This window comes from Ochotona princeps, chromosome 15 (genome assembly GCF_030435755.1).
Source record: "Ochotona princeps isolate mOchPri1 chromosome 15, mOchPri1.hap1, whole genome shotgun sequence".
In the NCBI taxonomy this organism is placed as follows: domain Eukaryota; kingdom Metazoa; phylum Chordata; class Mammalia; order Lagomorpha; family Ochotonidae; genus Ochotona; species Ochotona princeps.
In genome coordinates, this window is record NC_080846.1 from 32,464,407 (window position 1) to 32,479,533 (window position 15,127).

Sequence of the window (15,127 nt, forward strand, 5' to 3'; positions counted from 1 at the left end):
CAGGATAGGCCAAAGCAGAAACTGGCACTAACAAAATCAGCAGAATAGCTTGGTCAATTCTGCCTCAGTTTTGAAGCACGCTGTTAGGTTTGTGGATGCGCTAAAGTGGACTTTGTCAACCAGTAAACCTACTGAAGATTTGTTTCAACCATGAAGTAATGAAACCAACAACTTCAGAACTGTTAAAAGCCACTCAAGTAACACCCTTAGAATGCTCGTCCTCACGTTGGGGTCTCTAAGGCATCTTCAAAGGATCATCACTATCCCCAGGTTCCGATGCAGTTGACAGTCAGGGCCAGACACCATCTCCTCTTCCATAAGGACGCAGGAAGGGAGAAATGAAACGTTTGTCCCAACCACCTTTCTCCACACCTGACCCTTCCCACCCTAATCAGAGGTCCACATAGGCATTCATCTCTCACAACGGTGTAAAGAATATTAAAAAGAAAATAAATTAAGAAGCTTTATTTGAATCAAGTTGAGGCATAGAATAATTTGTCAGCTCTACATTGTATTGGAAACATACCTACAATCATTTTTCAGTGACAACCATCAGTTAAAATAGCTTGACTTCTTCTCAGTCCTGCATTGTGTCTTCAGCAGGGTTTTACTAAGCATCAGTTCTTATCTCCAAACCATATTGACTTTTACAACCAGTATAAACATTCCAGAAAGGATATGTTTACTACGAGCAAACACCTAAATATTGAGGAATTAATTTCCATAAAAGGGAAATGCACAGTGTGAAACACAGAAATAAAATCTTTCTGGGTTGTAGATAATCTGTTATAGCTTGTTGGAAATTTTAGGATAATTTATGTCAGAAGCTTAAATTGCATGTATTACCAGTTATTCAATTCTTCCTATCTCTTAAGTTGCTGATCCTTTTCAGTTACTCTGTTGTGTAATTTTCATGGCAAACATGCAGCAGAATTAATCTTGGGTCCTTCTCATAAATGTTAGTAATGAAATAAGTACATAGCTCACAGGCAAGTGTGCAAAGCTTTGGGTTTGAGGATAGTAGGTACTAGTCTGGAAGTGAGAAACAGTGTGATAGTATAGAATAACATACATGTCACTTTCAGAATACCTATTCATGACAAATATACAAAGTAGTTGCCCATATATAGCAAATTAGCTCCTATCCTCTTTTTTCTATTGTTTGTCCCAAGGTATGTTGAATTGTGCAAGATTTATGTAACCATCTACAAATATATACAGATTATAAATCTAAATAAATGTAATGGAAAAGTCAATTATTTTTATGCCTTACATAATAACTGCCTGTCCTGTGGGAATCAAGTGACTTTTTCACATGAATATCAAGACCAGAATTGGATCATATATTGAGTCTGTCTACATATAATTGTAGCTACTTGATTCAGTTTTACTACCAGTTTAGCAAAACAAATTCTAAATGAGAAAATGATGTGCAGAGGAAAGGGAATGATTTAATCCTCCAAGAGTTCAGGTTAATAAATATTTCCTTAGAACTTGTTTAATTAAGCATGTGTTTCTTTAGAACATGCAACATGTAGACTGTGAGTTAAAGAAAAATTAGGGTGTATGTGATTCTTTTGTGAACTTGGGGTTAAACTATAACAAAAAATGTTCATAATGCTTGAACTTTAATAATAGAAATGAATTTTATAAACAAATCTTTTTATGCTATAAATACTATTGAAATAGAACTTCAGAAAGAAATCTACTGAGTTAATGAATTGAAACTGGCTTCATGTGGGAACACCTACCTCCATGGTACTGAAAATAAGATTGAAATATGTATTTAACCAAGAGAAAGTCTAGGCTTCCCGTTAATCTCTCCCAAGCAAGTTTACTCTTCTTAATACAATTAGCACTTAAATGATTTCATTATGTGGACATTATAGCTCATGTTACAATTGTTAGTGAAATTAAAAATTTACATGTGATAGATGGAATTACATAGCCTACATTATAGCCTGTAATAGTGATTTATTATATACTTATTTTATGATTATCTCTTATTTCAAAGATTCAGAATTGATTAAAATAAAATCAGTTTTTTTTCATAAAATGATACAACATTAAATAAAAGTTCAACAGCAGATTGCAATGCCAGAGGATACAGAGGATATTAGAATACTCACTGCCCTGGAATGCACAGCAAAAATCTACTTGATGAGCATGTAATTTGATTTGAAATTAAAGGTTAGTCTCTCTAATTGTGTCTAATATCAGAGGCCCAAGAATTTAGAACCTTGAAATCCATGTCTAGATTTCTTCCAGCAGGAAATGTGTCTGCTCCAAAGAAGCAGAATGATATTTCTCTCAAATGGATTCTTTTGTCAGTGAAAATTAGTTGCCATTCACATTAGGCACCTACAGGATCAAAGAGTGGAAGCTGAGAAAACAGTTCAACCAAGTTATTGCCTCTTGATCTGCTGCTTTCCTATTCATTATGTCATTTCATGGGTGAAATGAGATTCTCTTTCAAACCTAGCAGAATAGTGTCAAAATTTTAAGTGAAAATATATTGAACCCTTCCCAAATCCTTATGTTAGACACTCAGTTGCTCTCTAGTGAAAAATTGAGTGTGACTTAACTACATTCCTCATTTGATAGTTGTTCTCATCTAACATTGGATTCGTTTTCTGAATGAATCATTGATTGAAAATTTCACCATGAAGCTCCACCTATTGTTAATTTCTATTTCAGGACTTTTTGATTTTTTCTTCCTGTCTATGGTGTGTGTCTTTCATAGCATGCTTTTTTTCTCCTTTTCAGTCAGTTCTCACTTATTGACTGATGAGCTAGAGTCTAATGTTCAGAAATGGGACTTCTGATCTGCTCTGCTTCTGTATGAATAGTTTCCCAAACTTTTTTGAGAGTCTTATCACAGTCATGTAAATTTTTAAATTAACCTTTTAGAATGTTTTATCCAAAGTAAATTTTCAAAATTTACTTCTCAGGGTTTTGCAATTAAAATATATCCATTTTACAGGGAAATAGATTTTCCTCTGAGGATTCAATGTTTCTGGAAATAAACTAGCACTAGGAAAATGAGCAGTAGAAATTTAATTTATTATAATTGTATATGACAAGAGATATTTCAGATTGAAAACCCAAAGACTCAGGGGGGAATTATCCACTTTTATGCGTGGGCTCAAGCAACCATTCTTGATGCCTGGACCTCAGTGACAAATATAATCGAACAAAAAGAACATGACCTAGTAGTAATTGACTGAGGGTGCAATGGAGGTAAAATTTGTAGGACTTCTCTGTTCAGGTTTGTTTCGGTCTCTCTATACAGCATTTGTTTTTCCCTATTTTGAATGCTGATCTATCTAATGACTAAAAGTTACACAAAATAGGTCAGAGAACTTACAGGCAATCCATACACAAAACCACAAGAAAATTGCTGTGCTAGTGTTCATTTTTATGGCTTACTTTAGGAACACACGCTTCTATTTCTCTGACTTGACTTTTGGAGTTGGAATATTGTTTAATTTTTTAATAATTATTTTATTGTCCAATAACAGAGTTCCATCGACTCCAGGATTTCCTTTCCCCTTTCCCAAATCCCCAGCTTTCTCACTCCTGCTAATTTCCTTCATGTTATTATGATAGTATAGTACTTCACAATCAGTCATAAGTCCTTCATTCTCCTATTTAAATGTATCCTGATATTGTAGGCATGGGCAATGGCATCCTATTGTACATAAACATTCAGCAGTTTCATTGGGATTCCATCTCTGATTTGTAGTAGAGAGGCACACTGCATTGTATCTACACGTCTGTATGTGATAGTCTCTACTATACAGTTACTACACATCCCCTTAAATGATAAGCCATAAAATAAAATTAACAGAGAAAATAGAAAATTTACATGTTGAGGTTCAATAACATGCTACTGAATGACCAATGTGTCGCAGAAGAAATGAAAAAGAAAAAGACCTTCCTGAGGCAAACAATTCTATTGTGTGAACTGAGTCGGTGAGAGAATTAATAAGAAAAACACTTTTTGAATTAATGAAAATAAAAACATTATCAAACCCCCTGATATGTAGCAAAAACAGTTGTGAAAGGGCTGTCGATCTTGTGTTTTGCATGAAGCTTGCCTTTTATCAGAGAGAACATAATATATATTTATCCTTTTGGAGTTGACTTGTTTCACTGAGTGTAATGGTCTCTAGTTGGGACCATTTGTTTGTAAATGGTAGAATTTCATTCTTGTTAATGGCTGAATAGTATTCCATGGAGTAGACATACCACAGTTTCTTTATCCATTCCTCTTTTAACACCATCTTGGTTATTTCTTTGTACCTGTAGATTGTTATGCTGTAATGCAGAATTACAGAACCCTTTCTAATATGTAAATTTCATTTCTTATTAATACATTCCCAGAAGTGGGATGGCTGAATCATAAAGCAGGTCAATTTTCAGTTCTCTTAGCACTCTCTATACTGACTTCCATAATGGTTGCACTAGCCTACATTCCCACCAACAGTGAAGGAGGGTAACTTTCTCCCCACATCCATACCAGCAAATGTTGTTAGTAGAGTTCTAAATGTAGGCCAGTCTCACTGGAGTTTGGTGGAACCTCAATGTGTTTTTTTTTTTTTAAAGATTTTATTGTTATTGGAAAGCCGGATATACAGAGAGGAGGAGAGACAGAGAGGAAGATCTTCCATCCGATGTTTCACTCCCCAAGTGAGCCGCAACAGGCCGATACACGCCAATCAGAAGCCGGGAACCTGGAACCTCTTCCAGGTCTCCCACGCGGGTGCAGGGTCCCAAAGCTTTGGGCCGTCCTCAACTGCTTTCCCAGGCCACAAGCAGGGAGCTGGATGGAAAGTGGGGTTGTCGGGATTAAAACCGGCGCCCATATGGGATCCCGGGGCTTTCAAGGCGAGGACTTTAGCCGCTAGGCCATGCTGCCGGGTCCATCAATGTGGTTTTCATCTGTATTACCCAGACAGCTAGGGAGCCTGAGCATTTTTCATATGTCTATTAGCCATTTGAATTTGTTCTTTTGAAAAATGATTGTTCATTTTCTTATCCCATTTCTTCACAGGGTTCTTTGTTTTGAGTCTCTGAAGCTCTTTGTAAATCCTGCATATTATTTTGCTATTGGTTATGTAATGTGACAAGATTTTCTCTCATTCTGCTGGTTGCTTCTTCACTTTAATAATTTCCTTTGCTGTACAGAAGCTTTTTAGTTTGATGCAGTCCCATTTGTTTATTTTGGCTTTCACTACCTGAGCTTTGGGTGCTTTTGTAAGAAGTTTTTTTTTTTTTTTTAACCAATTCCTATGTCTTGGAGAGTACTTCCTGTGTTTTCCTCTAATGGTTTGATTGTTTCTGGGTGCATTTTTGGTCCTTGATCTATTTAGAGCTGATTTTTTGTATGAGGTCACTGGTGGGGGAGGTCTTCTTATTTTTAAAGGCTGCTATCCAATTGTCTCAAGACATTTGTTGAAGAAGCCAAGCTTATCCCCTGGATTATTTTCAGTTCTTTTGTCAAAGATTAGTTGGCTGTACATGTATGGGCTCCCTTCTGGTGTTTCTATTCTGTTCCATTGATCAACTCTATTTCTGTACCAATATCAGACTGCTTTAATGACCACTGCTCTTGAGGTCTGGAATTTTAATTCTTCAGGTTTATTTTTATTCTTCAGGATAGCTTTGGGTATTCATGCTCTGTTGTGTTTCCAGATGAACTTCTATGGCATCTTTTCTATTTCTAAGAATGTTGTTGGGATTTTGACTGGGCTAGTGTTGAATCTGTATATTACTTCTGGTAATATGGACATTTTGAGGATGTTTATCCTGCCGATCCAAGAACCCAAGAACATGGTAGGTTTCTCCATCTTTTAATGTCCTCTTTTTGTGTGTGTGTGTGTTTTGTAACTTTCATTATAGAGGCCTTCCACCTATTTGATTAGGTTAATTTCAAGGCATTTGAAATTCCTGTCCACTATTTTAAAGGGGACTGCACTTACAATTTCTTTTTCAGCTGTGGAGTTATTTGTGTATACTAGTGCCATCAATTTATGTTTATTAATTTTGTATCCTGCTTACCTACCAAAGTCTCTTATGAGTTCCAATAGTCTGTTGATGGAATCTTTTGGCTCTCCTATGTAGAGAATCATGTCATCTGCAAACAGGGATAATTTCAATTCCTCCTTTCCAATTTGAATTACTTTATTTTGTTTTTCTTGCCTAATAACTCCGGCAAGGACTTCCAATACTATATTGAACAGCAGTGGTGAAAGTGGATATTATTGTCTAGTTCCAGAACTTAGTGGAGGAGCTTCCAGTCTTTCCTCATTTAGTATGATGCTGACATTGGGTTTTTTGAATATTGCTTTGATTGTATTATAGAATGTTCCTTCTATGCCTGTCTTGCTTAAGGTTTTTAGCATGAAGTGGTGTTGGTTTTGTCAGATGCCTTCTCTAAATCTATTGAGATGATCATATGGTTTTTATTTTTGAATTTTTTTGATGTGGTGAATCACATTTGTTGATTTGCAGATGTTAAACCATTCCACATGCCAGAAATAAATCCCACCTGATCTGGGTGAATAATCTGCCTGGTATACTGTTGCATCCTGTTGGCTAGCATTTTGTCGAGGATTTTTGCACCTATGTTCATCAGTGATATTCGTCTTTAATTCTCTTTTTCTGTTGGATCTTTATCTGGTTTTGGTATTAAGGTGATACTGACTTCATTGTGTTTGGAAGGATTGCCTCCCTTTCTGTTTGGAATAGCTTGTGCAGGATGGGGGTAAGTTCTTCTTGAAACATTTGATACAGTACAGCAGTGAAGCTATTCCATCGAGGGCTTTTCTTTGTTGGCAGGGGTTTAATTAATGATTCAATCTCTGGCTATAAGGCTATTTAGATTATTGACTCATGATTTAATTGTGGCAATGTTATGTATCCAAAATATATCCTTTTCTTCTATGTCTTCTGATTTGTTGGTAGATAGCTGCTTTTAATAGTTCCTGATTATTCTATGTATGTCTTCGGTATCCATTGCTGTATTTTCTTTTTTCATCTCTGCTTCTATTGATTCATATCTTCTCTCTCCTGTTTTGACTAATTTGGCTAGTAGGAGAATCTATTTTGCAGATTTCCTCAAGGAAACAACTCTTCGAATCATTGATCTTCTGTATTGTTCTTTTGGTCTCAAATTTGGTTTGTTTCCTTTCTTTCATTATTTGATTTTTCTGTTAACCTTGGAATCATTTTGCTGATGTTTCCCTTGCTCCTTCAGATGTGTGATTAGCCCATTTACTAGTTACCTTCCTAATTTCTTAAACATAAGCTTTAATTGAAATGAACTTTCCTTTTAACACTGCATTAATGGCTTACCGAGGAGAGACTGGGGTGTAGAAGGAGGGTAAATAAGGTGAGATAACAATGTTTCCTAAGGCTGATGCTTAAGTCTTTACTTTAGAGGGGAAAGTACTCCATTTTACAGACGAAATAATTAATTTGGATAAAATGTATATGAATTATCTCAAGATGACAAATGTAATGAATAGGAATAAAAGAGAAAGTAGGTTTTTCTGTCTTCTTAAAATCTTTTGAAATATTTCAGAGACGCTGTTTCAGGGGAAAATAGGATTCAAATCCTGATAGAACTGAATTTAAATCCTCACTCCATCACTCACTAAATCCAGGAAAGTCGCAGTCTGAATTTGCTCATATGTAAATAGATGCTTAACTCCTATATCACCATTTCTCTGTGAAGAAGAATGTGATAAGCAGATGTAATTTATTCACCGTAGCATATTAAAAGACAGTTCTACTTTTTGAAATTATGCTTCCTCTCCAAGAATGAGCATGTAACCTCTTGCAATGAATCTATGAATAGGGTAGCTTTCACAGATATGCAATGGTCCAGGATACCTATATGTCACTCCTTATTGTGATAATTTAACTTGTCAGTTGTTATCTTAAAGTCAGAGATGAAAAAGATAGCACATTAAGGACAAGTTTAACATAGTAAATTCCTTATTTTCTATGTTATATCTGGAACTGTTCCTCTGTGGATATATCACAAAGATATTAAAATGTGTATAGATCCCCCACTGATTTCAGCCACTTTTTAATGCAGACATTAGGAAGCAGCAAGTTATGGCTCAATTATTGGGTCACTGCCAGACATTTGGGAAAGCTGGATTTAATTGGATTGAAACATAGGGCTTCACCTTGGACCATCAATGATGATGGCAGGCTTTTCACATGTGAGCCAATGGAGAAGAATTTTCTCTCCCTTCTTCTGTGACTTGCAGTCTCTGACTCCAAAATAAATAATAATGATAAAAAAACATTTTGTCTGGGCTATGGATTTGTTCTAACTGACCTTGCACTGCCACTTTCTAATGCTGTCATGGGTTGCCATGCTAAGCTCAATTGAGAATTCTGCAAAGCACAAGATGAGCCACTTAACAGAGAATTACAAGAATTTCATTCCTTACACCAGAATCTCCTTTATTGTTAAGTGTCATGCTGCTAGGTTTGAATTTATAGTAAACCAAGACTTAAAGAACTTCAACTGACGTGTAAATATGGGTTGATACATTACTATATGCAACCAGCCTTCTAAAAAGTTGTGAACGCTGGGTCAACTCATTCTCATTTCTTGCTCTTAAACCAAAATCCTCTGATCTGTCTGGACATATGCAGTATTTGGTTGATTTATGCTTCCTGTTAAGCTAGTGTTGTTGTCTATTTCATGCTGATCTTCTCCACAGTCTCTATTTGTTGCATGCCAGAATCCACTGAGAAGTCAAAGCATCTGAAAATAAACTAATTCTTTCAAGACACACTGTATCTTCAGATGCTTCAAAGGCTTTTACATGGACTTTTTTCATGTAAAACATGTGTACCTTGTATTTCCATCAAAAATGTCCCCTAGTCTATCTTCCCCCAAATACCTAGACGAATATGACAAAGAGAAAAAAGGCAAAGGAAGATATTGCTGGAGGTTAGAGATCACCAACCATGCCTGAATGCAGATAACTTGTTTTTTTTAAACACCCCATCATTATTTCAGTCAGTTTTCTAAGCCTAGGATATATCCTTCTCATCTTCTTTGATTTATTAATGTTTACTTAGCATCTACTCAATACACATATCTACCAAGTAGCAGAGTATTTTAGGGAAACAAAAATGTATGACACAAAGCTCCCACTATTTTTAAAGACAAAGCAAGCGTAATAAAATAACTCCTTCTTCACAACAGGGGATTAAGAGACAGGAGGGAGGGATGTTTGAACAACCACGCATATGTAAGCATTGAAAGGTGACTTATGAAATAAAACAAGTACCTAACACATCTTATAATAAGACTTACTGGAGGTATCAGCAGTTATAACAAAGTGTCTTGGATTTGAAGGTGCTTCATGGAATTACACATAAACCCAGAGTGCATTCAGCTTTTTCTTCTCTAGCATGTGCAAGAGCAATTCCAGTGTCATATAAGCTCCATGCACTTTATGATGTCTTGTGAATAATGATTGTCTTTCCCTTTTGATCTCTAAATGTGTAGCTAGGGAGTTTGTTGAATTCCTCTGGTTATTATAAAACATAAATGATATTTCTATGTCTGCATGTTGTATCAATAGTACAAGTGAATTTCTCTTAATGCATATAAAATCCATAAACCACCAATTGCATTCTCACAGCTCTATTAAAATCTCTTTCAATGGGATTTCTTTCCATTACTTTAGTTACTTGAGTGTTTCCCCTTTATTCATATTTTCTTGTCTTCTCCGTTTCTCTTCACATAGAATTTGTATGAGGCTATGCTTTTATCCAGAAATATTCACAGTTGCCTATTTTAATAAACAGAACTGTACACAGAAATATTTAGGGCTGGAAGGCACCTTGGAGAATCACCATTTCCCATTCTCATTTCACAGCTGATGAAATTCAGGTCAAGAGAGATGAAGTGATTGCCTAAGGTCAAACACTGGATAGAGGCAAAGTGAGAACTAGTATTATATGATACTGAATTTTACCTTTGCCAATGTACAGCGTTATTTATTCAATGGACATTTATTTATGTGATAGGCAGTGATCTAGGAGCTGGAGGGCAACAGACCCCCATAAGCACAGATCTACTTGTTCCACTGACGTTCTAGCAGTTCTCTCTTAGGTGTGCTTGCTGTAACGGTCTGCTATACCTTTTTCCTTTTTTTTCCTGTTTTGTAACAGCATTATTTCTTCATACTTTGATAGTGTCCTTATCTTCAGTAGGCCCCAATTAACTTCTCTGAGCTCCTCATTTAATTAAGTCTCATCTTCCTTCTCAAGGTACATCCTGTCTCAATGCTATTCTGCCTTATTATCATCCCCCCTACCATTCTAAAATACTTATTTTGAGTGTAATGAGAACGTTAAACATGGGTGAACCCAGGATGTGATTATTGTAAACCTGACTGGCAACAAAGGTTTCATTTGTTGACGTGTATAATAAAGTAGTACAGAAAAAATAAAACTAAGGAGCTGCTTCAGCCTTGCCCCCTTTCTTCTTTTTGCTCTGTGTTGGTAAACATTTGCTTCTGCAACCATGAGGACAAGTCATAAACCTAAGCCTCATAAACGGCTGCTTAAGGATAGAAGCAAAAGAAGAAAAGTAGCAAAGCTCCTTTACCCTAATTTTCTTTGACCTTCTGCCTCCATTTCAAAGAAAGTTCATATTTTTGTTTTATATGACCTTTCTTCCTGCTCTGAAGAGCAACTGTACAGGTATGGATGACTATTCCATTTATCCATAGAATATTCTTTTGCTTATGCTTTTTCTTAATGGATTGCTTTCCTTCTGTTGCCAAATACTCTGCAATAATTATCCAGATAAATATCATTATCTCCCGTAATTCAGACAGTGTAAAATAATCTTGTGTTTAATGAACAAGATAACAATAGCCACAGTACAAAGGTATGTATTATAGAAATCTTGGAAATGACATTTTATGTAATACTTAGTATAGTTTGATAGTCTCTTTATAAGCTTTATTTTTTAGTAATTTAAAGCTATCATAAAAGTTGCAAGAATAGTAGAAACTCCATTTACCATTACCCAAGATTCAGCTGTTGCTGTTTTTATTTGTCATATGTTAGTGTGTCTGTCTTCCCCTGTCTCTCTGTAATACATAGATATGTGTGTATGTTTATTGCTTAAACATTCAGTATAAATTGAGCTGCTCATAGTTTATAACCATGATTACAATTGTATTTACAGATTTAAACAAAACAGTACATGCTTTGGATGGTCTAAACACTATAAATATTTTTTGTCACTTGGTGGGAAGAGGAGTGTGTATCTGTATATAGAAACAATATATAAATGTGTCTGTATATAACATAACATTGTGTATATAAACACTGTATATACATAGTATACATGATTATTTGTGGGCATATTAATACACACGCGCATGTAGAGCACATATTTTTCTTATCACGTGAGAATAAGTTAGAAGCATGCTGTGCTTTATCCCAAATGCTTTGGTATGTATTTCAATGTATTTTCTAGGCATAGGAAGTCTTTTAGATTATGTGAAATAGTTGTCGAACATAGATTGCCACTCATGTGGTACCATCTTCTAATTTGCATTCTGTATGCAAATTTGTTCCACTGTCTACAATAATGTTCTTGATAGCTAATTGGATTTTTTTCCATTGGTCCAGCATCTAACCCAATACAATTAATTGTTGAGCAATACTTTATTTTTGTGTTTCAAAGCTAACATTCAGTCAGTAATGACCTGGTTAATGTGCCTTTTAAAAGTAATCTCTGTTTGCTGATGGCTGTTCCAAGGATAAGAATTTAAGCCAAAAGATATCTAACAAAATCCCTTAGGATTAGTGATATCTTCACTGAGAAAATAGCACATCAACTCTGTAACCATGTTCTAACCACAAATTTTGGCATTGAAGCAGGATGGGGTCCAAGAGAAAAACCTCTGAGTTTTTTGGAAGTTTTTGAAATTAAGACTTTATGTTAAAATTCTGTTGCCATTTAGTCTACAAAGAGCTTATGAGAGAATGTTTATAAGTGGGTATGTTACAGGGTTGGATCACAGTGTGTGTTTTAAAATCAGCCCTAAATATTCAGCTCAGAGTTGTGTTACCAAAGGCTCAACTGCATAAATGTTTTCATCAAAGTGGAATATTTGAAATATTGAAAAGCAAAGTTTGGGTGAAAACATTGGCTATTTGTCATTCTTGAAAAAAATACCTCCTTAAACAAGTTACAGCTGTTCGTTTTTCAATGTCCGATCTTAAAATGAATGTAAATAATTCCCTTTTCTCAAAAGAATAAGAGAAGGGAAATATTTATAGTATTCATAACATCCAGAGAATGCAGTATTTTGCTTATTTCTCTAAGTAGAATATGAGTAGGGCTGCAAATGAGTGTTTTGCTTTCTGGTTATCACTGAAACAACACCAATAAATCAGAAGTCTCAGTTATCTTTTTTATTCATGTCAAGTCGGCTGCTAAAACTGAGTATAGGAAGCACCATGCAAACAGCACTAGGTGGACTAGTAATGTGGTCGGTAGTGATTATGATATTTGGGGAAAATATGTAAAGCTACATAAATAGACACATTTTATGTGTTATAAGAAAACAAAAATATTGGGCCCAGTGTGGTAACCTAGTGGCTGAAATCCTCACTTTGCACACACCAGGATCCCATATAGGTGTTGGTTCTAATCCCAGCAGCCCTGATTCCCATTCAGCTCCCTGCTTGTGACCTGGGAAGGCAGTCAAGGATTGCCCAAAGCCTTAGAACCCTGCATCCCACATGGGAGACCTGGAAGAGGCTTCTGGCTTCGGATCAGCTCAGTTCCAGTCATTGTGGCCATTTGGGGAGTGAACCATTGGACAAAAGATCTTCCTCTCTGTCTCTCCTCCTCTCTGAATATCTGACTTTCCAATAAAATAAATAAATCTTTAAAAAAGGAAGATAAAAATATCAAGCATTTATGCAGTGAAGTTATAAGTCAGACCTACTTACATTTATGGAAAGATAGAAGATGAAAAGCAGAAAATAATCCTGTGCTGTTTTCACTTTTTTCCCTTCTGAAGAAAAGACATTTATACAAACCAAAGACACATATTGCAAGAAAAGCACTATGTACATCCATATTGGAAGCATCAATTAAGAACAAAAAGAGTTGTTTGTCTCCCACAGTGGAGCAAACTTGCCCATTCATCCTTGTGATAGATATGTACGTAAAAGCAAAATCAAATGAAATCCCTGCAGATGGTGTAAATCACAGAAACCTTTTAATCCTACCCTTGCATATCTGCAAGAAGCCTGTCCCTTGAAAACTAATAATGCACTCTATGTATGTTGTCAAAAATTTCCCTATTTTTGATAGAAAGCCCTTGTTTTATCTGACAGGCATTTTTTAATATGTCTTGTCAAGAGCCATGTATAAATCTGTTGTCTTTAACATGGGTGTCTGCAGGATCTTCTCATTTCCTGTTTTAATAAGGAACAGTGTTAGTACACTGAAGTTAGTCATAGAAATTTAATGTAACATTGTGACTCAAAGTCATATTTTAAGAGACAGGCAAATCCCCGTACATTTTAACATTTTCTTCCTAGTGGATCACTAGAAAACAGTAAAGTTTCCAGTAGTACTAAATGAAAGCAGACCTTGGAGGCTTAACCACTGAACAGATGCAGGGAGTGCAGCTTGGAAAACGTAGCTGTCACTTCAGATCTCTTCCAGTGAGTACATATGAGCTGGATGCCAGAATGCTGGCAAAGTAATGTTGTTGTGTTTCCTTTAAAATGCTTGTGGCAGAAATGCCTTCAAGCAACAATATTCTAATTATGAACCTCTTCTAAAATATTTTATTTCTCCAAGTTTTCATTCGGCATAAATTTGTTTGAAGACTAAAAAGGATGAGAACTTGCATTAAATCGCACATTTCTATAGCACTTTAATTTCTTTTATGTTTAAGTTAGTAACTTGCTAAACCAAATTAGAAATTACTGATATCTTTAAATATTAGGACAATCCTTAATACTGACTCTTGATAAGGATTTAATTTTTGCATGTTTAATTCTGAAAGTTATGCTTTCTTCAGTGCTGTACAACCATTTTCTCCTATTTTCTCCTAACATATATTATAAATATGTGAATATGTCTATATTTGTAGATACATTATGTGAATTACCTGTCTCAAAACATTGATCAGCCCATAGGGAAAGATAAATACCATTAGTATTTTAAGTTTTCCTGCTCTAGTGAAAAAAATACAAGATTTGAAAGCTTCATGAAAGTGATATGAATTAATCACACCAATATTCAATATTACTAGCCATTTAAATGAGCAAAAATTGCATGATTGTTTTAGTGACTGTAGTAATATAATGTTCTCTAATAAGCTAAGTTATGGAGACATGATTTACTTCTCACCAAATATGTACATAAATGGTATAAATACTAATGACAATCAGGAAAAAAATCTGATTTAATCCTATTAATCTAGGTTGGAAAATACTGTGAATTAAGTGATGTCAACTAACCATTATACATATTTCCTTTTTAGAAAACAAACATCCAGAAAGAAAGAAGACGCTGCTCAAAAAACCCAGACTTCTTAGCAGAACAGTAAGTGCTTTAATAACTTAGTAATGACAATAGAACTTTTGTAAAACTAGATCTTATAAATGTCTTGAAATGTTTACTTTCTGTTCTTTGAGATAAGAAATTATTATGGTAAGCAAGTTGAGTTTTCTAAAACTGAGTTTCAGTTTACTACAGTAGGATGAAGTCATTTATCCTTTAATCCTCTTAGATACCAAGGCAAGGTAATCTTCATGATACATCTGTGGAACTGTAAATGTTTATGTTGGCTATCATATCGTTTGATAATTGTCATGCCATTTTTAAGTCCTAAAGAAAAACAACAAGGAAAACATCAGCTACCTCTGTATGTGTAAGACTTTTAAAAATTCATTTTGTACAGAATTCTAAACTGCATTAATATTGCCATTGTGTTTATGGTCATTTAGTTAATTATAAAAAATGGTGGCAACTGGAAGGCTTAAAGTCTATACTTTACCATTGTAACTTACTTCCTGATATTTTTGTAATTATATCATG

General features: G+C 35.1%; 1 protein-coding gene across 1 annotated transcript in view; it reads left to right on the plus strand.

Moving 5' to 3' along the window:
* Positions 1 to 15,127, plus strand: part of SYT1 (synaptotagmin 1) — a 513,985-nt gene that overhangs the window by 166,039 nt on the left and 332,819 nt on the right. The window contains exon 3 of the mRNA XM_058673480.1: positions 14,571 to 14,632. The gene's annotated coding sequence lies outside the window, so the exon portion shown is untranslated. The remainder of the gene's footprint in view (positions 1 to 14,570; positions 14,633 to 15,127) is intronic.